The sequence below is a fragment of the Chlamydotis macqueenii genome, chromosome 4 (genome assembly GCF_036417535.1).
Source record: "Chlamydotis macqueenii isolate bChlMac1 chromosome 4, bChlMac1.mat, whole genome shotgun sequence".
NCBI classification, from domain to species: domain Eukaryota; kingdom Metazoa; phylum Chordata; class Aves; order Otidiformes; family Otididae; genus Chlamydotis; species Chlamydotis macqueenii.
Window position 1 is genome coordinate 40,905,790 of NC_141559.1, and position 22,654 is coordinate 40,928,443.

Here is a 22,654-nt window from a genome sequence, read left to right on the forward strand (position 1 = left end):
ATCTCTCATGTCCTTGCTGGAACAGATATCATCAAAATTATTTTGATATGCCTGTCTACTCCTAGATTTCTACAGTTGGAAGAAAAATCCCAGCACTTAAGCCAGTGATATTTCTGATCGTAACAATGGCTGAGGTTTACTTCAGTTCAGCACATGCCTCTCCATTTACATGGATGAGTACACACAAACTGCTCCAGGACCAGCACTACCTGTATTTTTGCTAATCAGGCCTGTGAAAGAGCCAGCAAGTTGGGTAACAGTCACAGGAACACAGGATTAGGTCGCTTCTGGATTGAAGGCAGAGCACAGACAGCTCTGAATATGGGGAGAAAAAAAAAAAAATGTGTTAAACTAGCTATTTATCAGAATAAGGCAGAGGTGCCAGAGATTTGACCTTGAGTCTCCTACGTCAAGAGAGCACGTTCTTGGATGCTACTCTAAACTGCTCTGCTTCACCACTTTCTCTTACTCCTCCACTTCTTTCTCCTCCCCACCTCCATCCTTCTTTTTCCTTTGGAAGCCTTATGATTTCTCAAATAATTATTTTCTTTCAAAAGGCTAAAAAGAATTAATGGGATGAGAAAACAGTTTTCTGGGAGCTCTACCCAGGATGTTTCCTTGGCCATGAATAACTACACTAGTTTTGAAAACAGCATTGCTCTATTTCAGTTGCTGAGCAGGTGGTCTGTTAAATCTTAAAAGTTATGTCTGTTAGTTAAGTGTTCATGTAAATATTTCATTAAGCTTCCTGGCTCATAATAAGCATTGCCTAGCACTGTTTTATGCAACATAGGCTACAGAAATTATTCTACCGAGGAAAAAAAAAAAAACCAACACCAAAGATTAATGAGAATGGGATAACAACAATTCATTATTTCTTTTAATATCAAAGAAAAAAAAAGATTGTGAATTCTAAGTTAAATGTGCTTGCTTGGGGAAAACAAATCTTGTTTCATCTCATCATCTTATAGCCTAGGCAGACAACACATTATCTCTTTGTTCTCTTTCTTAAAATCTTACTAAATTATTTTTTTAAATCTGTTCTTAAAAAAAACTATTTTATAAATAATTTAAGAATGTATAAGACATTCTCCCACAATACCTTACCATAAATGAATTTGTTTCTACAACAGATTTTGTCATCACAAAATGTTATTAATCCCTTTGTCTTCCAAAACAATAAATATAAAAGGTCTTAACCTTGACCAGCTTTTAGCTGTTTAGATGTTAGCAGTCACTCCATTTGTATTTCTGTAAAGTTGAGGGAGCCAGTCAGGTTGACCGTTGCTCTCCCAATCAGTGAAACACTACGAGAAGGTGCCTAGTTTCTCTGTCAATTTTGCAAGCCATCATATGTTCTACTTCCTGGTATTTCCCCCCTTTGCAAGTGATTTAAATCATCCCAAGATGTAAATGACACATAGGATACTAATTATATTTTAAACAGCACCTTTATTACTATTTTTTTCTTTTTGTTATAACATTGAGAATGGAAACCTTTTCCTCAGAGAACTTTAATTATCATGTTTTCAGATGTCTGCTATATTATTTTTTTCTTTGGTGAAATAAAGAAACTCTCCTATTATTAGCCCAAAAAGCTAAATTGTCTACTGCAATTCTTACTAGTTTATCAGCATAGAAGAGTGTAATTTATTAGCCTTGCAGTAACAAAGTTTTCTACACTTCAGAAGAATTATTGTAGAGACGGTGAGGTATAAGTTGTAATTTAGAGATCCAAGAATAGGCTTCAATTCTTATTCAACTAAAGGTGAAATGAAAAAAATAAGCTATTTAGAAAATAAAGAAAAAAAAGAAAAAAGAAAAAAAAAAAGAAGATAGACTTTCTGTTGTCTATTTCCAGTAAAGCATCGGCATTCTCCTTGTGCATATTGAAGTAATGCAGCAAGACCTGTGATGATTGCGCAAGGAATTACAGACAATATAATGCTTGAAGTACCATTATGGAACTGCATAGCCAATACAGTATTAAGGCATGGAGAACCTTCCAGCTCTAGAGTAACCATTTCAAGGGAATAGAAGTGAAACTCATACAGCTGCAAAGGCCCTACAGAGCTGACAGCACTACAGAGTAAAGCAGAAAGGGAACTGGAATAAGCTTTACACTATTCCACATTCATATGTAAGTAGGAAGCTAAGTCTGAGGCTACATTATTAAAAGCAAGAGCAGAATTCTCCTTTACCAATCTGCTAAGCCAAAACGCATCCATTATAATGAAATTTTATTTCCTGCATAATATTGAAGGTTACTAAATATGAAGACATGATACCCAGCTCAGAAAGATCCCCAGATGCTAACAGGTAGAGCTGCCACAGTCTCTACAGCAAACAAGGATTAAAATTCCTTCAACTTCAGATGCAACCATCTAACTGTTCTGCAGATTAGATCTTGACTTTCAGATCAGGGCATCCAAAAAAGGAGAGAAATACACAGTGAAAAAACATCTGCAAATACTCTTACCAGCATCAAACTGGACCTATTTGCGTAGAAAGGAATAAGCACTCTATCTCCAGATTAACATTTAGCTGACTATGAAAAACACTTCTCTCCTAGTAATCCCTGCCTCATTCACCACACACAATAAAATGAGGCTAGAGCTCTACAGATAAAAATGTCATATAGCTCTGATTTATCCCCAGAACATCATAATTTTGTGCAATGGTTCTATGGAAAGGGGAGAGATAGTATGGAAAAAAAGTGTTACACACGGTTGTAACATATATTCACATACACCCAAGAAACCTGCAGAGCAACTCGGGTCTGCTGTAATGGTCAAAGTAGGCGACAGTGCCAAGGTGTTACCACTCATGCGATCAAGAACTCAAATCAACGGGACGCTTTGTCTGCACTGCCATCAGACTAGCACCTCAGATTTACTCCTGGCTTCGTTTGGGCACACCTGCCTGTCTTCATCCTCTCAAACTGCATAGGCAGTGTTCAGCTGATGTTGTTCTTAACCAGCTCCTCGTCATCTCCTCTCTTCAGTATCCTCATCTGAAACACATCCTGCCAGATCAATTCTTATTTTATTTTTTAGCACGCCACTTTTCTAGTCTAGACTCTGAATATCACTTCCCCTTCCTACAGTGTCACTCCTCGGGTTTCAACATTCATCTCTCTGGGTTCACTCTCTTCCCTATCGTTTTCTCCTGCCAGTTTTGCTTTCGCAGGACCCTTCATTCTAAGTAGCTTTGTCTTCCAGAGCTCCTGGGCAGCGTGTGTTACTAGAGCTGCTCACACCCTCATCTCCCACAGCCCAAACGATCCAACATCTGTGATTTCAGAGAAATCCTGCTTTGGCCCAGCCATTAAATTTTAGAGAGGTTTTAGCCAGTAAAGTCTAAGTCTTCTCAGCACAAGAACAGGTGTTTTCAAGGTCTATTATTTTCCACAAGCAAATAAATCTTCTGGGGAAGGTGAGAAGCACATTCCTCACACAAGAATCAATCCATTTTATTTCAAGGCCCCATCCTGAAGCATCAGTGTGTGTAAGTTTCCAAGAGCATTTGACAGTTATCTTCTCCCCCGGCTCAGCTCTCTAACCTTGCCAAAGCCTTCAAAAGTTTCTGCTTGAAAGACTGGCACACATCACACAGGGAGTTTAAAGCTCAGTAAAAAGCATAAGTAACAACAACCAGCGTCATATGTCAGGGAAATACTAACTTTGAATAGATGATTAGTGTAAGAGAAGAGTATTCATCATTTATCACGTCACATTCTTCAACTATCACTTCATCTATTTCAGAACTTTTACCCAAGAAAATTCCTTTCTAGCTTTTTATAGCAATTTTAAATCTCCACATGTTGAAATTTCCATTGCCTTTCCATGGAAAATCCCGTTCTCTCCAAATTGTTTTCACTTTGCTATGGTTGTTGAAACTGGTTGCTTCTATTTGAAAAACCTATCTCCATATCATCATGGAGAGAAAGAGCCACATCTGCTGTCAAATACACTTCCATGATATTGACGCATTCACTTTATGTGAATTTTAATTTAGGAAAATACTACAGAAAAGAGTTCCCTTGCTCTATGAATTTAGTTCCTTGCTCTGGCAGGCATCTCATCATCTTTATGAAAGCTTTTTCATAAATTTCTTGGACTTTACTTTCATACAGTAAGATATGGTTTGATATGTGCTACCTTCAATTGGGAGGCTATCCTATTGATTAGAAACCCTATTCTAACTTCTAGAGTAAGTTTATACACAGCCAATATGCTCATTTGCTCTCATATCAGCATAGTCTTATTCTAAGTAATTCTTTCCTTGTGATTATGTTATTATCCCCACACATTTATAGAGTACTCATATATCCGCTCAAATTTCATCCTTTCAAAGAAGTCAAGCTCTCAACTGATGACACGATCAAAAAAGGTTGACAGTATGTTTTGTTTCTTAAAATCAAAATTGATCTTATTTACAGTTTAGCTATACAAACAGCTACATAAGCACAGCTGAGGCAAAAGGGCCCTTATCTGTCACATGCCCTTAGTACCAGTCTCTTTGGTAAATTCCTAATATCTTTTTCTAATTTTCTTTTACCATTATGCACAGAACTATCCTTTCCTCCAAAAGCATTTTAAGAACTTGAATAACACTGACGTCAAAACCATAATCCTGCAGTTGCCTGGATTATTTTTTCCCTCTTTCTTAAAAAAAAAAAAAAAAAAGCACAGAACCCTGTTAATGCCTAATTAGCTAGCCGCTCCACTTTCCAGCAGTTCTTTCACTTCCTTGCTTCCATGCCTTTTCCTGAGAGTGACTGTAATCGTTTGGTGTAAGATGTGGCACACAATCAAGTTTTTAGACAAACTTTAATGCTTCCCTATCCTCCCTCTTGAAAACATATCTGATGAACTTTGTGCTGCTTACCCCGATGCTCTTCGCAGAGTCTAACTCAGCTTGACAGTTACCCTGGGCAGGCTCCTATCTCCAGTCCTAAGGCACTACAAAATCTAGTTGCGATGACGAACACCATCATTCTTTCATGAGTTCAAGCGTGCCTTAGTGACAGCTTTGCAGTACATGCATACGTTTAACCGTGGTTTAAAAAGAATTATAATGGTTACAGTCTTGAGAAGTAGTTTAAATTCTTAAAGATGCATAAAGAATTGTTGGCAGCAATTCTGGGAAAAAAATTGAATTCCATCCCATTAGCTACAACATTGCCTCAGGCAATCACAAGCACCCCCTCAGATTTTGTGTTGTAACTGTTATCATTACCTGGATTCCTCACAGATGTTTAAGTAGTGCTGTAACCTCTACTGTAGCTTACTGCTACTGACTAGCCCTTTAACTGAAGAATAATCACTTTCAAGTTTTAAAATAAAAACCTGACTTGACTAGAAAAGTTATACAAGACATTTTGTATTCCACAGCATACAGACAAATAGGGAGACAGTAAGTATGTGCCCTAAAACAATCTTTTTTTTTTTCATTCCTACACATTGTTTAACAAAATATTTTAATCACAAGTTTACTCTTTAAAATTCCCATAGTAAATGAAGATGGTTGTGTACTGTTAGATTATGCAATAAAAGCTCCTCTGCATCCCAGGAAAGGAGCACAGAGAGACAGTGGCAGGTGGGGGAGCCCAAATAATACCCTGCCTAGCTCCTCCCAGGCCCATCATGGGAGCAATCAGCCCATCAGAGGTCCATCTCTACAAGCCCAGAGGACCACAGGGATGCAGAAGGACAGGCAGGAACACAAATTAGGGACTTGAAGAAAGGGAGGCCCCATCCAGACTGCTCCCAAGGCTATCCCAGGAGAGCCTCACCCCAGTGTCCAGGTGCGAAACCCATCGTGATGAATCAACATAAGAGCACCTCTGGACAGAGACAGGGGTTACTGTCCAGGGGTGTGGGACACATTATGGGATGCAGGGGATGGCACAGGATGGGGATGGCACAGGACTTACTATGAGATGTTTACAGGAGGAACCGAAGGCAGGAACAGGGATGGATTTACATGATTTGAGGAGGAACAGGTATGAGAAAACAGAGGAGTAACTGGATAAAAAAGGCAAGTTGTGTGCAAACAGTTTGCTGGTTGGTTCACTTATCTGGCCGTGCCCTGTGCCTGATCAGTGCAATGTGCCCTATCAGCTTATCAAATCCTTTCTAACGCTTTTCTGGGTGAGGGGGTCTATTCATTACGTGCCTGTGTACAGAGATCTGAGTGCAGCAACTGGGGTGGGACTTCCAGCCACCAGAGAGACTGGGGCGAATGGCCTTAAGTGCCAGCCTGAGGTGGGTCATGGGGACATGCATGTCTACAGTGCAGCACCTGCAGCATGTGTGCGTGTTTGTATGAGCGTGCATGTGTACCGGAAACACACATTCAGCCTTGCTGCTGGTTGGAGCCGGGGCATGGAGCTGTGCCAGCATCACCCCTCTCAGCCTGCCGGATCTGGCCCAATATTTTCCCCTAGTACAAGAGAAGAAAATCTTGTTTTAAATGTGCTGTGTTTAACTTTTCAAAAGCCTTCTATTTTCCCATTCCACATACAGTGATCATCATCTTTCATGCCGTATCTCAATTCTGTCCCTTTTCCACTATTTTCCCACTCAGATCATTTCACCCCTTTCATATCAATCTCCTCTTATCATAGGTATTTGCTCCCCTCCTTTTCAGTCCCACCCTACCCCTCTCTCAGATTTTACAAGTTCATTTTCCTTCCACTTGCTTGGGCCTTTCTCTATTTTCTATAATCTTAGCTTCAACATCCTCCCCATGAAATTCTTTTTATCATTTCCTCTTTAAATTCCTCAACCACTCTTTCAGTTAAAGAAAAAGAAAAAAAGCCTCCCCCTTACACATTCTGTCATTTCTCTTCAGCTTTCTTCCTGCTTGCCAAAATTTGTTCTTTGTAACATTGCCTTTCACTCTCTTTCAAAGAGAAACACATGAAATTGAGGCACTTTTCTTCTTACTTAACTAAAACATGGCTATTTTCAAACACTTACTGACTAAACAGGGTTTTTATTAAAGTTTTTTCACAAGAGGACAGAAAAAAATCAGCACACTATTAGTATGAATACAGTTCAAAATACTCAAAACATTCAGAAAACAGTTTCTCAGAAAGTGCAGACTGTTCATGTAACAAACCCACCAAGAAATCGAGGTTTAGCTATGTCTTTTCCTCTCCTCCCCCGTGTGCAGCTGCAGAAGGGAGACCATTTTCGCATACTCCTCTTACTAAAATTTAATTTGTCTGGCTTTGCTCTACCTTAAGTCACCCACCTTAGCAACTTCAGTATATCCACATATGATTGCAAAGTTGAATTAAGTTCTTTAGTCTAACAAGAGTTTATCAAAGAGCTTATCTTTTTGAAGAATTTTTGCCTCAAATGGACAGTTAGTCACTTTCTCTCAGCATCACATAATACGGCATCCAACTGGCTGTGAAAACCAGCATTTGAAAGGCGCGTGGAGATGGAATCAGTCTCACTTTTCTGCAGGCATGCCATCTTCCATCCAATACCTCATATTGTCTGTTAGGACTTCCACTAATCTAAGACACTGATTTTACTGTTTAATTTTTAAAAAGGTCCTATACAAATAAGGAAGATGCATTTTAAACATAACTCTACAGGACTGAAAACACTTATCAGCTTTAAATATAAGCATTTGTCTCCACAAAAACTTGCATCCATCAGCTGAGTCTTTAATGACTGTTTACCCACACGTAGAGCTAGCACAGAGAAGGACAATTTGATCCTGTTATTGCATATAGAGGAACATTCAATGCTGCACTGAAATTATTACTACCCACTAGAAAAACAACTTGGTCCCATTAGCTGACCTGTGTTTGTCTGCACTTCACAGCAGGGCTTTAAACAGAAGAGACCACTGTGAGGAGACAGCAAACATCATTTGAAGAGGGTTGGTACTCAGAAGCCACGCTTTAGCTTTCTCTCCAAAGAAGCAGCACAGACCCTCTAAGCCTTAAGTGGCAATGAGGTAAAGTAGCATATTGTCCACCACAGGCCAGGACGGGAACGTGCCTGCATTCCTAGATTACACATATCGGCAAGGACCGATCACACAGCCTGATGCTAGTTTCACATACTGGAAACGTTGAAGCACAAGGTCCTCCCTTGGGAGCCATAATCATCCCTTTCCTATGAGGGCCCAAGATCAGGAAAGCATGATTAGATACTTAGTCCTGTTACACACTATTTTGTCCTAGCTCATGGGGCTTTCACTCCATAGCCTACTTCTAAGTAAGGGTTTTTCCTTACTCTAGTTGACAGTGACAAGGTCTCCAAACAGCAGAGCAATAGAAAGCTCACTGCAACTGCCTCTGCACTCAGCCAACCCTGATAACCAGAAAGCTGGAGTTCACCTCACATTCTTCTGCTACGCAAACGGGTTTCAGCCGATGACTTCCAGCAACACACCAGAATTAATGCTCCAGTCCATGTTATTCTCCCAGCATGTTATTTAATCGCACTTATCAAGTCCCACAACGTCTTACATGGACTTGGGCTTCCCCTTAAAACTCTGACCATGTACCACACACGTACCCTTGTCCTGTCAGAAGACAGTTCCAAAAGATCACTTCTCTGTTGGCTAGAGCTGTTATCCTAGTCCTTATTTTATCACTACTTGATCTCATGCCAAAATTTTTTCCCTTCAGTTAGGTATCTAGCTTGGCTCATGTTACATCAATTTTACATCTGAATCAATGTATTAATATTTTTTTTCCTCTTTTGACCTTTCTTCCATGTTAAAGAAGTCCCTTTCTTCCATAACATCATTGGTATTTCAAAAATTCCATCTGGAAAAGACTTCAGAGAAGAATATCTTGGGGGAAGAGGACAGGGGCAGAATCCTATCTCCCATGAGACCTTCATTTATTAAGCCATCATAATGTAAACCACACTCCACAGAAATCAAGGAAGCTGCTCCCATGACTGGAAAAATGGTCTGGCTTTCCCTCACTGTGCTTTTGTTTGGAATCTCTTCTCCACTCCTTTAGAGAGCTGAAGGGCAGCAACTGGAAAATGGGGATCAGTACACTATTGAGCTCAAACACATCTTCACTCAATGACCCAACATGACCAAAACAATTATGACACACACAGAAGCTGCGCTCTACCTATCCTCATTGGGAGCCTTAACCATACGATGCCACAACCATGACATTTCCACAAGTTCCTGCAGAATCATAGTGCCACTTCCCTTCCCCAGCTTGTCCCCTCTACAGCTGTGTAACACAACATGAAGTAAAAAATAATGTAACACAACTCAAGGGAGCAGTTAGTTGTAATACTTTTTATAAACAAAAAGGATAGAGAAACTGTTCCTCTGAGGAAAATGGAAAACCTTCCAGGAAATCAGTCGGCGACCACTACCTAATTTAAAGAAATTAATTTTGCAATGGACATAAAAAACAGAAGAGCGTTCTTCTGAATCACAAATGAAACAAGCTTCTGGTTTTTAGATTCTCAAATTGCCCTGCTGAACAGATTAGAAGTACTTAGGCTCTTCAGTGTTCTGAAGTCCTTTGTACCTCACATTTTCCACCATGTCCCACATTGCGCAGTGTTTTAACATAGCCAAATATTATATATTCTTTTTGCAGAAATCAAGTTTAACATCTAATTTTGTCTACATAAAAGTCCATTTGAATGTGCAAGTAGTCCAAACTTGGATTTCAGTTGCTGGTGGGCAATCGTAGAAACATTCCCAGTACATCCTACCCTCCTTGATCTGACAGACTTAACTTCTACAATTCATTCTACTGAAGTCTGAGAGTTTGGACTGTCATTTCTTCACTACAAAGTACAATCACATTACTATAAATGAAACAGTCAGCTTAATATCATACAGTTTAACTTTGCAAAAATGCACTCAATTCTGCCTAATATGAAATTTTAACAATTGTTTCATATTTTATAAAAATACCAAGCTGTTCTTTGCCTTTTAAACATATATAAAGAAAGAATTTAAGTCTTATAAACCAAAACATCTAGCTCCATACTCTTTGCTCTTCTTTCTTTGCTTTATTGTTCCTTATACAGGGCGGGCAGGTACACATTCCCAGAACATTTTTGCAGATTCAGAAAGAACCACTGCCTCTCACCGCCTGCTCAGCGCTGCCTGTGCAGACAGACAGACACACGGAGCATACAATGCAGCCAGCTACTTCACTCCAAAGCACAGGAAGTTCAGCCAAGTCAGTACAGGGTAGCAGCTAACGAACTGGGGTTTCTGTACTTCCCACCACCTGGGCCCGGCCCTGTTCAACATCTTTGTCAGAGACATGGACAGTGGGATAGAGTACACCCTCAGCAAGTTCGCCGATGACACCAAGTTGTGTGGTGCCGTCGACACGCTGGAAGGGAGGGATGCCATCCAGAGGGACCTTGACAGGCTTCAGAGGTGGGCCCGTGCCAACCTCATGAAGTTCAACCAGGCCAAGTGCAAGGTCCTGCATCTGGGTCATGGCAATCCCAGGCACAAATACAGGCTGGGCGGGGAATGGATTGAGAGCAGCCCTGAGGAGAAGGACTTGGGAGTGCTGGTGGATGAGAAGCTTAACATGAGCAGGCAATGCGCCCTTGCAGCCCAGAAGGCCAACCGCATCCTGGGCTGCATCAAGAGAAGCGTGGCCAGCAGGTTGAGGGAGGTGATTCTCCCCCTCTACTCTGCCCTGGTGAGACCCCACCTGGAGTACTGTGTCCAGTTCTGGAGCCCCCAGCACAAGAAGGACATGGACCAGCTGGAGAAGGTCCAGAGGAGGGCCATGAAGATGATAAAAGGGCTGGAGCACCTCTCCTATGAGGACAGGCTGAGAGAGTTGGGGCTGTTCAGCCTGCAGAAGAGGAGGCTCCGGGGAGACCTTTTAGTGGTCTTCCAGTACCTCAAGGGGGCCTACAAGAAAGATGGGGAAAGGCTGTTTAGTAGGGCCTGTTGCGATAGAACGAGAGGTAATGGTTTTAAAATAGAGGGGGGTAGATTTAGATTAGAAATTAGGAAAAAATTTTTTACGATGCGAGTTGTAGAACACTGGAACAGGTTGCCCAGAAAGGTTGTGGAGGCCCCATCTCTGGAAACGTTCAAGGCCAGGCTGGATGAGGCTCTGAGCAACCTGACCTAGTCAGGGATGTCCCTGCTCCTTGCAGGGGGGTTGGACTAGATGACCTTTGAAGGTCCCTTCCAACCCTAACCATTCTATGATTCTATGATTCTATGATCCCAGGGCAGGCACACTCACAGATCATAGGAACAGACAGACACAGATGGGCCAATTCCAGAAGACAGGCTCATGAAGAAACCTGGCAGCAGACAAGGTAAGTTAATGGGACAACATTCAGGCAGGAACACTATAATTCTTCCTATACACAAGCTCATAGAAGCACTTTCAAAGCCTTGAATGCCACACTCCTTGTGCAAAAACATTCATTTTGTAAGATTATAAAAGAGCTATAAACATAGTATCATCTTCACTGTAAAACCAGAAACTTTGTTTCTCAGTAGTTATCTAGCCTGAAATTAACTTCGTACCCTTCCACAGCTCAACACTGCCAACACCGCTCTCAGTACGGTACAAGACCGCTCCTGTACCCCTGTCCTACAGCCTACAACAGGAGAGCACTGCGGCTGTGCAACTGCCCAAAGCAAATTCCCTTGCATCCCGAATACTATTCCATAGAAGGTACTATATGAAACAAGTGGCATTGAAATACCCTGGAGAGCTGTGAAACAACATGGAATAATGCAACAATATCAAACTCCCTACTATTTTCAAATCATGGAACTCTAATTAACAAAATTTAAGTTTCAATGTATGCCTGGTTCTGAATGAACTTGGGAAAAAAAAGGCACTGAATCATCACGATGGCTATACAAAACAAGGTAAAGTTATTTTACCATTTCATTTTGGTTTGACTCTTTGTATCATAAAATCTACTTTTAATAGGTGTTTATTCCTCTTTCCTGAAGAATCTGATATAAGCCACTGCAATATCATATGCATGCTCAGAAGAAACTTCCCTTTTCAATTACCAATGATTTAGAAAAATACTATCCAGCCAAAGAGATGTCCCCTTTTTTGGCCTGTGATCGCTCTCTTCACTTTAAAGAAATTAAACCCTGATAATTAGCAAGGTTATTCTCATCACATAAAAGGTTTAAGTTCCTCTATTAAGTCATTATTTGAATTTGCACTGCTATTAAGACAATGAGCCTGCTCTGGATGTAATTTCACGTAACAAGATGTTTCTCTTTAAAGATTCTAATTTTTTTTCCAAGTTAAGGCACACAATTTAATTGTTGTGTATGCTACATAATGGTGAATCTACTGGATTAAGGAATGCATAATATATACACAGAAACCAAACAAAATTCAAGTTGAAAACCTAGAAGGGGTCAGGCAGCAAAGCAAAAAGGCAGCAGAAATAGAAAACAGGCATCTTACAGCAGCACAGTTGTGGCATCAGAAGCTAGTGATAACTGAAAAAGGACAAAAGGACCAAAATTACAAGGAGATATACATGGAATGGGAAAAGACTGCCAGCAGATGTATCAGCTGCTAGTTGGACCATTCCAGTAGGACCTCGCAGGCTACAGAGAAACCTCCAGTTCCCACAATCTTCACACTGGAAGTGCAGTAGTGCACATGTGGGGAATTTTGTTCCTAGATGACATGTAAGGTTTCTCAGGACCGTCTAGCTAATAAAATCTTCTAAAAATCTAATAACTGCTTTGATTTTTGCACATGGGTGTTCCTAGTACATGATCTTGCTTCTTACACAAGAGAAAAGCCAGCTGTCTAAAGCCAGACAGGCTGAGGATATCTGAGGATATTAAAAACAGCTAATTGCAGCAGTCAGGTATAGAAATCCCACATCACATATAAAAACCAAGATGACAGTTTATCTCGTTACCCACACTGACATCATATTAGCTGATGTGAGGTGCAGTTAACAAACATATGGAATAATCATAGTACAGAAAAATCAGTCACATTTACTTAGAGATTTAATTATATAGGTTTAATTAGAAGCATACCTGGCACCACAGCATTCGAGCGCCTTGAACGTCATCTACAGATGTCAAATTAAGACCCAAGGTCTTGCAAAGAAGTTTCTTTTGCACAGAATTCAATTGCTATTAAATATTTTTTTTTAAAAATCCTTTAAATATTGGAATTTTCTGTCACGACACAAGGATTACCACAGCTCTGACTGGGTCGAGCATTGAAACAAAGCAAGTTCACAGAGTTAAGGTCAGCTGTCAGTCCCACCGGGGAGAGTTTCAAGCACTGCTAGTTTGACCTGTCCATGGACCTTCAAGGGGTGTCATTCATTTAGTGTGCATTTTCCAGAAAACTTTTTTTTTTTTTGTATTTTAAAGCACTCATTGCTAAATCTTCTCACAAGCACTTATCAGTGTGAGAAAAACATTAAATTCTTCCTAAGAAGAGTGTCAAGAGTGCTGTGAAATATGCAGAATAAACCCACTATGCAAGTGTAATCAGCATAACAACTCCCTTGGGAATTATCAATTTGCAAATCTCTCAAACACCTAAAAAGGATAAGAAAGTTGTTTAAAATATAGCAGGGTGCTCATGAATGAGCCATACACAGAATTTTCTTTTTAAAGTCTAAAGCAATTAACTGTTCCTCAGCAGAATGAAGACAGAAGTATGCACATGAGATTAATAGAGGACGTAATGGATGGCAATATTCAATCATTGTCACAGCTTTATCTAAGTTTGGGTGAGACTTTAGGTCAAGAATATTAGACACTAGCAGAGTTTTTAGTATTAGGAAGTGTCATTACTGTGTCTCCAAACACACCCCTGTATGTGGTTTGAACATAGGGAAATGCACGTGAATGCTCACAGATTATCCAGTGCTATCTTTGTTAAGACATTCCAGTTTTCCTTTTCAAATTGTGGTTTTGCCATTGAAACCAATGCCCTGTGAACAGCAAACCTATAAATTTTATTGCTAATAATTAGTTTCCTTCCTCTCTCTTACACAAGATGCACACAACATGCATCTTCTCACACCCCACCCCCAGCAAAGTCAGGGACAGAACCACAAGCAGAAGGGTTTGTTTTTCAACATGAAGCTGAAGATCTTAGAATTACCTTTTTCTTTTCTTTTTTAAACAAACATTGAAAATAACCAGAGTGGCTTTGGCATTGCTTTAATCAGTTTAAACTTGAAGACAGGAACTCAAATTAAAATCTGGAACTCTAGCTGTAAGAAATAGCTAATTAGTTCCCAACTTTTTAATGAAGTACTGTGGCAGTCTCCATATTAGCTGTTCAGTATTAAAAAGGAAATGTTCTGCAAGATAAGCTCATCCTCTCAGGCAGTACATCAATTTGGATATTTACTTCATGCCACTGTAATAGGGATTTAGGAAAACACACTGGAATACCGATCAGATTTGCAGATCTCCATACACAGTAAGACAGCTGAACTTTGCAGCATTTGGAACAGAGAAGGAGAATATAAGGCTGTTCATTACCTTTCTGTTAGGCAAGGTGGACAATATAACTGCACTAAAGTATAAAGTTGCATTTCTCTTCTTTCAATTCGGTCCTGACCACAACTTGCAAATACAAGAAAGAGGAAGACGGGGATGAAGTGAGAAGAAAGCATTTTATGCTTGTGCTCCTCAGAAGTCTGGGCAAACTACCTGGGATAGATGAAAAGTGAGGAGAACTGCCAGATGAAGAGGAAGCTTGGCTAGACAGCCACAGCAAGGCATGCCGGCAGCGGTGGAAGCCCGAACACCTTCCTTCACACTTACACAGCTTTTAACTGTCTCATTTTATATGGGCTGCTACTTCTGGCCCCCTTCCCACACACAGAGCATCAATTAAAACCACAAAAAAAAAAAAAAAATCGCTGAAAATTTGATTACAAGCAAAGGACCAGTAAGTTCTCCCACATTCCTAAGCCAGGATTTTCCAGGCCGGGTTTCCTCGTGTTACCCAGTCGCAACACGCCACATTCGCTCAGAAACACCTTAACGTCAAAACGACATTTACGTGGGCGTCAGGCCGAGGGAGATGTGACTTTGTCCCTCGCAGGGTCGCAGGTGCCGGGGGTGGGGGGGGCGGTGCCAGGTTCGGGAGGGGGCAGCGCGGTGCCCGAGGGGCGCTGCCCGCGGCAACCCCGATTCGGCTGGGGACCGGGGCGATCGCTCGGCGGCTGCTCCTCCCCAGGGTCCGACCCCGACTTTCGGGCAAGAGGGTGGAAAAGCGAGAAAAACTCCTTCCGCTTGCTGCTTCTCCCCGCAGGGCGCAAGCTGGTGGCTGCAGGACCCGGGCAGCCGGGGCCGCTGCTCCGTCCCGGCCCGAGGGAACGGTGAGCGCCGGGCTGAGGGAGACCCCCGCCCCGTGTCTGCCGCTCTCGCCCCAAGGAAGGCGACAACAGCAGAAGCCCGCCTGGGTGCCCTGATGCGCTTCTCCCCAGAAAAATCCAAAACAACAATATTAAAAAAAAAAAACCAACAAAATAAAGGCAAACAAACAAACAAACAAAAACAGGGGGAAAAAAAAAAAGAGGGGGAAAAAAAAAGAGGGGAAAAAAAAAGAGGGAAAAAAAAAAAACAACTACCCCCCTAAATAAAAGGGTTAGCACCCCGGGCCCGGCAGGTGCCCCGACGCCCCCCGCCCACTCACCAGCGGCGGGCCGCGGTGCCTCCGGGAGCCGGCTGCCGGGGCGGCGGGGGACGCTTCCCGCCCGGCTGCGCCCTCCGCCCCATCCCGCCGCCCCAGCCGCCGCCAGCCCGCCGCCCCGCCCCGCCTCCCCCAGGCCCCGCCCTCCTCCCCGCCCCCATGATGTCATCCCGCTCAGGCACCCCGCCGAGCTCCCCCCCCACCCCGCCAGCTCGGGGTTGGGGTTCAGGGGGAGCCCCGGGGCGGCAGTGCCGCCCCTGCGCCCCGCCGTGCCGTGGGGGGTGGCGGGGGGTGGTTGCCCGCCGCGCCCGTTCGCATGGAAACAGCGGCGTGGGATACACAGCCCCGTGGTCAGAGCGTTTGACGCCCCCCCCCCATTCCCTTCCCTCCCCTTTCCCGGTTTCTGCTTTTCCCGTGGTGTATCCTTTAAAATCAATTTGTTGGAAGTGTAAAAATCCTGCGTGGAATGCCTGGGCGCGGAGAGGCAGAGGGCTTAGTGGCAGGTGTATTTCTCTCTGCAATAAAAGCCACGGCGATCGCCCGGATTCTCCCTTTCCCCTCAGAAATGGCAGTGCAGAAACGGCACCTCTCGGCCGTTAGTTCAACCAGGGGGAGAGAGGGGGCACACGGCACAACAACAGGCAGCTCCATTGCTTCGACCCCAGTGGTATCATTATTCTCCTGTCCTGTTTGAAAATAAGTCTGTGGCTTAGACAGCTCAGCAAACTGTCCCGAGGCAGCATGCTCAGGTAGTGCTCCAGAGTGGGAAAGCCAAAGAAAATAAAATTAAAAATCTACCTTAGACCAAATTTCCAGGAGCACAACAACACGTCTGCTAGTTACATATATTGAGGCTTCATCACCAGAATAAACCATATTCCAGGCTGATTTTAAAGTATGCCTCTATGGTCTTAAGGGACAGAAAGAGGACATACAGTATTTTTTTCTTTTTTTTTTTTTTCCTAACAATGGTGCTCGATTGACAGGTCTAGAAATTAAAGAAAACATCGGTCTGAGCTGCAGTGTGGAAGGAGCGCTGTATAAGCCTCAGGCTTCTTCAAAGAAGTCCACTGAAAAGATGGAGAACTGTCAAGTCCTGCTGCCACAAGGACGAGCGTCTAAACAAACATCACCTTCATCATGATGAAAACATGAAGTGGGTACCTGTATGTTACCGAGTTCACTCAAGTAGATTAAAGTATTTTTTTTCACATATTTCTCTAGGTCCTGGGATGTGATCCAAAGATCAAAACGTGATAGGTTTTCTAAAGTTATATCTGCTTGTTATATGTTTCTTCTCTTATAAATAGTAAAAAGGAAATAAAACTGTTCAGAATTCTCCTCTCACCTTCTGGCACTAGTTTAAAAATTCTTTTAATTCTCAGCTATACACAGGTACATTGTCACTCATACTTGCAATTTTCATCTTGCCTTATTTATCTTTTTATCTTATTGGAGATTTCACCTAATCAGGTTTGCAATAGCAATTTTTATACTCTGAAAATAAAATTGAAAATGGAGCTACATCAGCCTCAATTAGTGCTGCTCTATTTCACTATTTTAACACACATGCATGGCTACTCACCTCATCAAAACACATCCCCTTCCTCCCTTCCAAAGAATGTATGTGAATGTTGCGTTGTTTACTGTTATCAGCAGAATGATTTTTCAAAAACTGGATCAGTAAGAACATACATGCTGGCATGAGTACTCTACTTCCAAAAAAAGCCTTCCTCCCATCTGGGATCCCGAAGCCCTAGGCAGAGGCAGTACTATGAATCTTTTGCTTGTTGCTTTGGGTGAGTGGACTATTCACTGAGGTCTAGTAAAGGCTACTGATCTCATGAACCCAATGCTGTTTCATTTCAGCAAGACACTTCAATGGTTTCATTACGTGGAACACAGAATTTAAAAGACAAAAATTACTCCAAACTTACACAGACGACTGCTATTAAGTGAATAATGAGGCAGCTACCAGCATAAAACAAGGGGCAAGGTGACATTTAGACAGTAATATTTAGCTGGAAAAAGATGTATACTAGACAGAAGATGTATACGAGGCAATTAATTCAGAGAAGTTCGTATAAAAAGATGAGCTCAGTTCGCCATCGCAGAGCAATTTCCTCAGCAGAGCAGAGCATCCGTCTGTCAGTGGAAAAGGTGCGTTATAATTGCTACTACTGTATCAGTTAACACTGGTGGAAATACCGGTTTAAAGAGAGCTGTGGCTTTCTCTAGCGATCTTTTTTAGATTCTTTCATACCTTGAGCACATTAACAACTCTCTAACTACCGCTGCTCTGATTCCACGTGGCTAAGACAACCCAGAACCAAAAACCAGAGCAACTTATTATGACCAAACCTGTCTGAGTTCAGTGCTTACCGTACCTGGACTTTGTTCTTTGGACATCAAGATCCAGTCTTTTCGCAAGCTAGTATATTTGAATTTTTGAAGAGACATTAAAGTTGAGGAAGAGGTTGTGCAGAAGAAGGTCCTGAACAGCAGCTTTATGAATTCAGAACCATTGCATTTAAATACAGGATTAACCTTTCTGAGTTAATCCTTCCAAGTATCAAAAATGAATATTGAGTTTACAAACCTTTCATTAACACGTGTTATAGAGCAACAAACGTGTACAGCTACATGTCACAAAATCCAAGTGAAAACTTGCATCAACTTCTCAGTTTAAAAAAAAAAAAAAGAGAAAAAAACTCCACATTTTACATGGAGGACACGGCAAGCAAAAGGGAGGGAAGAAAGAATCATGCTATGTGCATTATTTAAGGCAAAATATAAAATTAGAAAGGAGATTAAGGTAGGAAACATTACAATGAGTACTTAATTATAATTTTTGCAATGAGATTCAAATTGAGATAAGACTTATGATATTAGCTTTCCCAAAGCTATTAATAAATTTGAGTCAGGTTCTGCAGGCTTGATCCATGAAATGAAAGACCGCAACAATACCACTCTTCTATTAAAAAAAATTAAGAAACTTCATGGTTTTAGCCTTTGCCACACCCTCAGGATGTGGTTACACTGCCAGTTCAAGCTTACGTAAGATGTTCCCACCAAAAAAAAAGTGACTCTTCCTTTCTTTGAGGCATTCCCAAGCCTTCCAGTATCAGCATTAATGAATGCTGATGATGAATGCTGATGTGGTGAGCAAGATCTGTTTACTTCTCAGGCTGCCAACAAATCTGAAAGTTTTAGAAAATTATATATATATATATCCCCTTTCCCAGCTGTCACCAATCACTAGTGCTTGCACAAGAGTAGCAGGAGCTCAGCACAAGGGTCTGGGGGAGAGAAAATGGAGGGAAAGTGCCCAGCAGAAATGTGGTGACACTAACGCAAGCCAGCTATGTAGTACACAAGAGTGGAAGTAGTGACCCCACAGATAAAGATCTATGATTCTCTTGAATGTGTTGATTTCTGTTTTCTCTTGTTTCAATAAATTGAACATAGCTGTTTGGTAGCCAAGTCTACTTTACAGTAGAACAGCTCAAAAGAGGAAGGACGAAGTGCTTCCTCAGAGCTGATCACAGCCTGGTAGTTAGGCTAAGAAGATGAAAAGGGCAGCTTTTAATCCCTTCAGGCAGAAAAAGGAATTGAAGTCTTAACATTTAGGCTGGACAAGTATGTTAGCCACAGAAGTAACAGATAAAAAGAGAGGAAAAGTCTTTCTGCAGTTTAGTGAATCTCCAACAATTTTGCAACTATTTCAACTTCATAATTTTCATTACTTTTCTATTTGTGCTTTTAGAAAAATAAAGTCTCTTTTCCATTGTAATGACTTTTGCATTGAGGATTTTCTTCATTTCAAGATAAAATAAAAGATGCTTCATTTGTTCATGTTTGAATCATCATTGGACTCTGAATAAAAGCTAACCATGGTGAAACAATGCTAGAAATACGTATCCCAAAGACCAGACAAAAGGTGTTTATTAGAATAAAGAAGAAAACCCTTACCTAGAAGCCAGCCACTTACTCCTGCTTTGCTGCAGCGCTTCCCTAGCCTGCTGTTTGCCTTGCTGCTAGATCTTTAAAGCAGAAGTTTGTATGTATTCAGAAGAAGGTGGAGGTAACAGAGAAGACAGAAAGGTAGAGCTATTTCACATCACAAAGAATGACTGTAGAGATACAACAGAGGAAGGACAGAAGTTGCTTTCTTTGTTCTTCTCCCTCCTCTGAGTAAAAAACTCTACCAAATTAAAACAGACTTCGTGTCGTGTTTCCTGCTGTTCATTCAGCAACAGAAAAGCATACTGCCTGTTGCCTAAACTAACCAAGGGATGGATGAAAATATTACCTGGATGAAAATATTTCTCACTTTAACCTTGAGTACTCATCATTAATGAGCCAGTTTTACCTTGTCAAATTATGCAAGTGATGTCCTCATGTTATGAGACCACCAACATAGCACTATGCCTGTGAATGATTGCTGGGTTTATTCATTATGTTTCTTGTAATAGAGAGACCTCTACACAAAGTATTTTTAATGTGAAGTATTAATTTATCGTACTATGTTTTATAACCAGTTTTTTTTACGTTTGCCATTTCTTCTTAACACTAGTTCCTTCCTTCTTTTCCCTTCATCTTAAGACAACAGGAAACAGCGCCTGTGTTGGTGCATGGAATACTGGTACAGTGGGCTGTTAATAGCATCTGTTTTTATTAACATTGTATAACCCAGACATTTGTTTTTCCTCGTTCTACAAATGTCTGCTGAGAGCCTAAGGGCCAAAATGCAAAAATGTTGATTTGTTATAAAATAAAGCACTTCAAACTGAGAACTAGAGGATAGCTGGTTTTCAGGAAATATTTGCCATGTGCTACAATGCAAGTTCTGTTCTGAAGAGGAATGAGTCACTTTTGTTATGCTAATACCAAATCTGTGCCATATGTACTTCTATAAGTGAAGGTGTTAGCCTCCTGAAGTATCCTTATTAACAATTTGAAGAGTGTTTCAATAGAAAGGTATACAGATACAGTATGAGAATTAATGTACTACCAAAACACAGCACACACAAATCCACACACATAAAGATTTTCTAACAGGAAAACTGTCTTGGTAATTCAGAATCACGAGTGGGAAATATTACCTCTCCTGCCAGCCATCCTCCTCTTTTATCCTTGTAATATCATGCCTACAAGTGCTGCACTTCAAGTTACCTCTCATACGATTTTAGTTCAGACCCACATATCTTCATGTTCTACACGTGAGGTGAAGATGTTACACTGGCTTCCCAGTAACAAGTGGTTTGAATAGTTATTACTCACATTTAAGAGTGCATGATACCTCCTCATCCCCCAGGCAATTCCTGCTGCCAGTTTGTTCTCCGCTCTCATAACAGAATTCACATTACAAATATTACATCAAGTGTTTTCTTCTCTGAAATTGTACCGCTGGATTGCAAATATAATGGTGTTTTGGTAGCCAATATGCTCACTCAAGGTGACCAATTTTACAAAAACAGTGAACCTCAAGACAAAAAGGTGTAAAGAAGCTATCTACCACCAAAAACAAGTAATAAAATAAAGATAAGAGATTGGGCATAATAATGCTATGAGATATAAATCTTCTCATTTAGAGACCATTTTGGTACTTGTATTATTTTCCATCTTGTGAATTTTCACTCCATGATACCTGCAGTTCCTAGTGTATATTTCCTTCTCAGAGAAAATTCTAATTCAAACATGGAATAAAAAATAGCAGATTTTATAGAACTAAAAAAAAATAGTTATGAGAATCTGGACTGAATGTCCTGCTCCTGAGTACTACTTACGATCTAATAAATAAGATAATTCAGGTACTGCCAAACCTGCTAGTAAGTATTTTCATATCCTAGTTCCTTGGTAAGGTAGATATCAAGCATGCTGCGCTGATTTATGCCAATAGGTGTGTTTGTCCTATATATAATGTTTAGCAGCTTATAGCTAAGAGTCAAACTGTGATTCAGAAAATCAGCTTCAATTAATGCAATGGATTGAAGTGTATTGTCTATTCAATAATACTTTTTGTGTGTGTATGTAGAGAGGTTAATTATCAAGATTTCTGAACACGTAAGATCAAAATAAGTCTATAATCTACAGCTTCTCCAGTTGCAAACTGAGCAACTTCTATATAGACAGCAATACAGGATTTAGAGGCTACAGAACAGACACGGACATACTTATAAATAGTTTCAATAATGATATGATAACTAAACTATGCACAAGTTTTGATTCTTGTAAAGAATTGCTATGTTTCCAAAAAAAAAAAGGGTCAATGGCTCTATCCAGGAAGTGTTCTGGATCCGCAGTATTGCCCTGGTCATGATGTTCCCCTCTTCTCAAATGGCAATATGTAGCCAAAACAAAACAAAACAAAAATTGTTAGAAGGTCTTCATTGGGATTGTAATACTGAATTTTTTTTTCCTAGAGCCTGAAACTTCTGTCCCTGGAATACTAATTCATCTGAAGAGATAAGGAGGTGCATGTTTATCTTGGCATCTTGTTTTAACCTGCTCTACTCTGCCTGCCAAGCACAGCATGTACAATACCTGTCTTTTTTTTTTTCTTCTCTCAGGTTATTAAACAGCAATTCAACACACAGAATCATGGCATGCTCCTGTTTATTCCTTGTACTTCTCTTAAGTTGTTGTTCAGGTATTGGTGATAATAATCTCAATCCATTCCGTGCAATCCAAACATTGCTTAGGACACAAAGAAAGTTCTTTATCTCCCATTTTGTGTTATTCTTTGAGCAGTTTCCAAGCTTTATATGTTGTTCCCCTAAGTACCAAAGATGTGGCCTGTTTTACATATTCTCCAGCTGCTTAACAGTGGCCTACCGCAGCAGCTATATTGCTGTCATTCTTAATATTAAAGCAGAGCAAGCATTTTTTAGTCACTATAAAAAATGCATTTTACAACTACATCCTATTCAAAAATTCATCAGCAGTAACTTTTTTTTTTTGTTGAAACAATAAATTCAT

At 40.8% G+C, this 22,654-nt stretch overlaps 1 protein-coding gene across 2 annotated transcripts in view; it reads right to left on the minus strand.

Annotated features, from left to right (window-relative positions):
• Positions 1–15,753, minus strand: part of MARCHF1 (membrane associated ring-CH-type finger 1) — a 249,725-nt gene extending 233,972 nt beyond the window's left edge. The window contains exon 1 of one of the 2 annotated variants that reach the window (XM_086746884.1): positions 15,677–15,753. The gene's annotated coding sequence lies outside the window, so the exon portion shown is untranslated. The remainder of the gene's footprint in view (positions 1–15,676) is intronic. The other variant, XM_086746885.1, reaches the window with a different exon arrangement.
• Between the last annotated feature and the right edge of the window lie 6,901 nt (positions 15,754–22,654).